The sequence below is a fragment of the Taurulus bubalis genome (assembly GCF_910589615.1).
Source record: "Taurulus bubalis genome assembly, chromosome: 7".
NCBI lineage: Eukaryota > Metazoa > Chordata > Actinopteri > Perciformes > Cottidae > Taurulus > Taurulus bubalis.
In genome coordinates, this window is record NC_136595.1 from 22,651,662 (window position 1) to 22,658,185 (window position 6,524).

A 6,524-nucleotide genomic window follows, 5' to 3' on the forward strand; every position below is an offset into this window, starting at 1 on the left:
GGAAAAGGATTATCTCAGACCAAGCAGTGCTCCGACACACACACACACACACACACACACACACACACACACACACACACACACACACACACACACACTATATGTAGATTTACCAGTTAATATTGAACAAAGTGTGAAGAAAGTTGCTTCTTACAGTCAGGCGTTGCATCCTGTTTTCTCAGGTAAATAAACAGCCATTGGAAAAACAGTGTCAGAGAAACATCCGGAGAAGTTGCTCCATAGCAGAGGGGCCATGGATTACACACACACACACACACACACACACACACACACACACACACACACACACACACACACACACACACACACACACACACACACACACAGTAATGCACTTAAGTACAATTTGTATGTATTGTACTTTATGTGAGTATTTTCCATTTTTGCAACTATATAGTCGTATACCACACTTTACAGATTAAGATTTTACACAAAAAATTAGGTTTTGAAATACAACAAACTGTACAAACTGTTCAATCATTCTCAACCGTGTTGGCAAGTGGCCCCTCACAAAAACTTCAGTGTCTCGCTCGGGCCTCTTATGATGTTTACACGTCTGTTAGGCCGTTAGAGACACTTCCCCTCTAAACTCTTCAGATGGTTTTATTTGAACAACTAATCCAGGCCTAAATAGATCAAATACAACATTTCACGAAATATTAAAAGATTAGGGAAATGAATACTAATTTTGTGGGACTTTGATTTTTTTTTTCTTTTCCTAATCAACTAATAATCTTCTGATTCATTGAAAACAAACTCCATCTCGACCAGCTTCAAACGTAGAAGTCTGCTTACACACTGTTGCATCAGTGTGAGGAATCTGATGAGCCACAGGGTCCACTTCCTGCACACTTTTTTTTTAATATATATACCTCTTTACTTATGATCAAGGATTTTAAATGCAAGACTTTTAATTGCAATGTAGTATTATCAAACTGTGTGATCGGCTCTCTGGGTAAAGCATCTGTCCCCAGGACACCAACACATCTTCCACCACTGGCAAACACACCAGAGGAGTCCTCTTTCAATCCCGCCACCTCAGAGCCAACGACAGAACACAGCTGTGGAATCAAGCAGCCTCTCCTGAGACCTGATCTATGAGGTTGATTCACGGCCTTCACACTGACTCAACGTGACAAAATTCCTTTGGAGCCTTGACCACACGAGAATGCAACGAGACTCCACCTAAAGTATGTTTATATTTAGCACTGACTCATAGTTGGATGCCGTGGATAAAAAAAACATCAAACAATTAAAATGCCTCTGTAATCAGACCAGACGAATCAAGCGGAGCTGAAGTGAGTGAAGAGGTCATTTGACTCTGACTCTCAGGGACTGTGTGCCCGGCTGACTGCTGGGAGTGAATGGAGCATGAAATGCAGGACGAGTGAGTAAACAGCCTTCCTTGTCTTTCTGCTGTCGAGATGGACTTCCAGTGAACCGGCCTCCGTTCTCTGCCTTCCTCTCCCCCTCCTTCCTCCATTTCCCCTCTCTGTTGTTGAAAGCTCCTTTTCTCAAAGCGCCGGGGTCACTTCATGTCACTGCACTTTACCCCAGTATAGTGGTCTCCGCCGGACTGATGGCGGACATGTTGCCAAAGCAGTTTTAACAGCAGATATGAGGGATTGGACACAGAAACAGCAGAGTATTAATCCATTATTTTATATTAACTGCACCTCTATACTTGTTTTCATTGTTCAGTCAAATTAAAGTTCAAGGAAAACCCTTGTCTTGCTTTTCTTCTCTGGCTCTGTCTCAGTGTGCTGACACAGTCGCAGTGAGCGGTACCAGTTTACACAGCTGGGAAGCCAAAGCTGTCTAAACTCTGATAACACACACACACACACACACACACACACACACACACACACACACACACACACGCACACACGATCCCCTCAGTCTGGGTCAATGCAAACAAAACCTCTAAAAACATCTCTATCGACACAATAGGAAACACTGCATAACTAAGTAGGATCACATGCTGGTACATGAGATTTAAAAAAGCACAGTAAAGAAGTATCCAGATCCTTTCAAAGTAAAAGCAATTCTAAATTAAAAGTAAAAGAACAAACGTAGCTAATACTTCATATGCTGACGGCTCATTTACTTAAAGAAATGCATCATATTTTCAGTCACATGTAAGTCTTAATCTAAAAAAAAAGCTACCATAGCAGTCAGATACATGTAGTCAAGTAACAGGTACAATATCTGCCTCTGAAATATGGTATAAGTATAAGTATATGGTACATACAGTAGTATAACATGGAAATACTAGTAATAGTACCAGACTAAATGTACTTTATATTATATTTCCACTGCTGAAAACACATCCCAACAGCTCGACTATAACAGATGATAAATGATGGCACAATGTTCCAGATTATACAAATAACATTTCTCATAAATTGAGACGTTTCTTTTATTAGATGAAAAAAACACCACAAAAGCTTCAGCTTCTCATGTCAGTTTTCACAACTCCACACTGCCCTCTGCTGGTTACCATAGGAACACAAACACACATACAATGAACCCAGAAATTAATTTCTTGGTTGTTGTTTTTCTTGCTTAATCCTTGACACAGATTATTTTAGAGGATTAGCATGAAGTGAACACAAATCACATCAGATTATTTGTTTAAGATTATTCTGCCGTCTTTCCATTGGCCAGGGCCTTTTCTGCACCGACAGTACAACAAACACACACACACACACACACACACACACACACACACACACACACACACACACACACACACACACACACACACACACACACACACACTCAGTGAGCAGAGGTCTGAGGAGCTCTTGTTGACACTGAGCAGTTACTCATTATCAGTGTGAGGAAGAGAACAGACAGATTGTTTCTGGATCTCTGATTGAGTGAAAAAGAAAAAAAAGAAAAAGGGCAGAAGGAGGAGGCATGAATGTGTCAAGAACAATGTTTTCTTTTTTCCATTTCCTTCTTCTTTTTTGGTTCCTCTGTCTTTTCAAACACATGCCCACGTGTGCGGGATGTGGGGATCGTGTACGTGGGTGAATGTGCGTGAGACCCCTCTCCGTCAAAAAGGACACGGCCTCACAGCAGCACTATTAGTCACCGGCCTCAGCTTCCCTGACTCATCCCTCGTCACCCATTTACGAAACGATATCTCCTTGTTGCAGAAAGAATCATCCTCTCTAGTAACACAAACCAATCACTGGCTGTTCCCTTCGATGACTAAGAGTTCAGCAATTACATTGTTATCTCTGCATACCACACTAATAGGATCATCAGTTAAGATATGCAAATTGAACAGATAAAGAAATCCCAATTCTAAACACAGTCTAAATTGGCTCGCTCTATATGACTAACAAACTGGGAGTTGGGACCCCCCAACTGGTGGCTAGAGTAAACAAGCAGAAACAGATTTCATCCTATAAACGTTTCTCTGTCTTTTTGGGGTTTCTTTGACTTAAAGATACTCCAATAAAACAGGAGAAATATCACTTTTTAGTTGGTCATAACTCATATGATTCATTGCCGGATGGGATGCAGCTGGTGAGGCTCCGCTCTGGCAATCACAGACACAGAGAGAGAGACACTGTAGGCCATGCACAGGTGGAGGGCACGACACCACAGCCATATGCAACCAGGGATGACGAGTAGACGCTGCTTCATCATCAAGCCTGTGTCCGTCTGGCTCCGTCTGGCTCAGGGCTCTGCTGCGGAGCGACCAAGCTGTGAATCCAACGGCGCTGCTGTCTGGTTTTACACTGAATCCTGTGATCCGTCACAGGATTCGTCAAGGTGATTGTTGTATTCAGATAGAAGTGTGTGACATAAAAACATGCATGAACTGTAACACTACTACGTTGGTTGTGTCCCATTTATCTTGCACCTGTGGTTGCTTTTACATACTGCAATCTGGACGAAGACACAATGAAAGATTATCTCGGAGCATAAAGTGAACCCTACGGCAAAGCATTTGTAACAGCAATCCAGAAAGCTTAACGGTTGAAGGCCAAGACGCCATGATAAAGAACATATGAGGTTGCGATCTACTGAAATTATTATTGCAGAGAGAAACTTTTGATATACTCCAACTGCAGGCCACAGCTTACTAAAATGAAAACATTGATTTCATTACTTATTTGTAGTCTCTCTGAGGCGTGTGGTCCGGTGCTGTTGCTGTAAATGATTATATATATTGTTATAATGTTTTCTTATAATAATAATAATGTTTTCTTTTCTTGTATATTGCTTTGTCTGTAAATGTATGTTTTCTTGTTTTGTTTTCATAATGTTTTTCTACTTTCAGACATCCTGTAGAGCCACCTGGTGGTTACATGTTGCATTAGTCATTCTCCTCCGGTGTTTGCAATGATCTTGTAGATACTAAAGGGTCAACTTTACACTTACGGTTAAACCCTGAAGAAGGCTATTTTTGTCACTATGGATGGGTTGTAAGACAGCTGTATCTAAACATGCACCAGCGTTGTCTATGTTTTTAGAAGTTATGAAATAGCCATATGACTTAAGGCTTTTTAACCTTTTGCTAGAAGAGTGCCTTGGACCTTTCATCATCAAGCAAAACTTGACCCCATATCATTTTGGCAGCGTCACACATAGTTGATAGTGCTCCTAATTTTTGGTAAACCTTTTTTCCATAGATGTCCCTTTCGTGTCAAATAAATTGAAAGGGTAACAGATGCTCAATCTGTGCAGAGGTAGACCTGTATCAACCTGAACACTGATTGCGGTTGGTTGTGTTTGGCTGCGAGCCAATGCTTGTGGTTCAGGGGTTTGATTGACAGCAGGTGAGTCTGGATGTGCCACAATCACTCGTCTCGAGTTCTCTGCATTGCATGCTGGGTCTGCGCCGGATGCTGGGCTCTAAAAGGCAGAGGTGGCCTTCCTCAAGGCTGAAGTTGTGTCGCCAGCCCGGTTCATAGTCTTGGTTCAGACAAAATTGCCATCTGGTGTCGTGTAAAGTTGTCAACGCACTGTGAGGAAGCGAGCCACCTGTGACACAGTGGGACCTTCGTCCTTGGAGAAGTGGCGTGACCGTGAGCCTGTGGTCTGTTTTTCCCTTCCAGCGAGTCATAACACTGACGGCTTCCCCTCTTTTTACAGTAAAACCTTTGAATGTGATGAGGCCTTTTAGTCTGGTGGATGCAGTAGTTGTTACAAATATGTTCCATGAACATCCTCAGCCATGTTATATCAATATGAAAGATTTATAAAGTTTTTATCCAAGTTATTTTTCCTCGATAATACACTTTGAAATTTGCACTGCAATAACATGACTTGACATAATGAATGCAGTGTGATGGGTTTCATAACAACAACCAATGTTCCTCTGGTCTGAAATGATGTATTTCTATGGTAAGTATGAACAATATATGAGCGGTGAAAGAGTTGTATAAGTCTGCATGTGCATATATAAAATCCAGTTTTTTGTAGTTTAAGTGCACTGGCTTGCTCCTGAACAAATGTTTCATATGTGGATTACTTGACAGGTCTTAAAAAAACAAAAACTGAACAATCTGGTTGTCATTCCACTCATGACCAGCAGATAGCAGCATCCTCCCTCTCTTTTGGCTTTGCAGCATCTATAAGAGAAATCAAACCTGTAAATAGTCAACCTACATTTAATGCACAATCAACCTGTATAATATGTTCATATTACCTCAATCAATCAATCTGTATATTCCATATTTATATACTACAGTTCCACTTGGAGCGTTAACTTATTATCTATAAAATACTTACTTATTATCTGTATATTGGTACTTACTACTGTTGCACTTCTGGTTGGATGCTAAACTGCATTTCGTTGCTCTGTACTTGTACATGTGTAATGACAATAAAGTTGAATCTAATCTAATCTAATAAAAAAATGAGGAATCCTATAAAGGAACTAAGGTCTTGGCATGGCAGTAATATTGGGTAAGGTTTGGTCAGTGTTGCATGAAGCGAGTTTAGCAGTAGCGCTATGTTTTTGATCTGATTAAACAGGTTTTGTCTCACACTGCAACCCAACTGCAGGATATTCATTTTTGAAAAGATCTCCTTTGTGCCTAATAATCCTCTTCAGCCTTCCTCCATTGCTCTCGTTCTCCATATATAACCACCACCACCTGTACCCCAGCTCCCCATCTCCCTCTGTCAGATCCCACATCAGACAGGAACTATAAAACAGCGAGCAGAACTTCACTCTGCCTGTGAACAGTAGGAGCCAACACACCCACTGAGTGTGCTCACCGTTCAAACCTTGAATTTATTGGGGAGCTTGTAGCTCTTTTCATGTTTTACTACCATTTCATGAAATGCCATAAGGCTAATTTTCAGAAAGGTTTAAGCGAGGAAAAGTCTTCCATTCCAGGAGAAATCAGGAAGCTGTGGGAACAGTTGCAGCAAGGTCACACTTGATGAAACAATAATATGCAATATTCCAGTCCCACAGGGATAAAGAGAGCAGTGTGTTTTTGTTTAGTCGTCACGGGTTTGAATCTCAC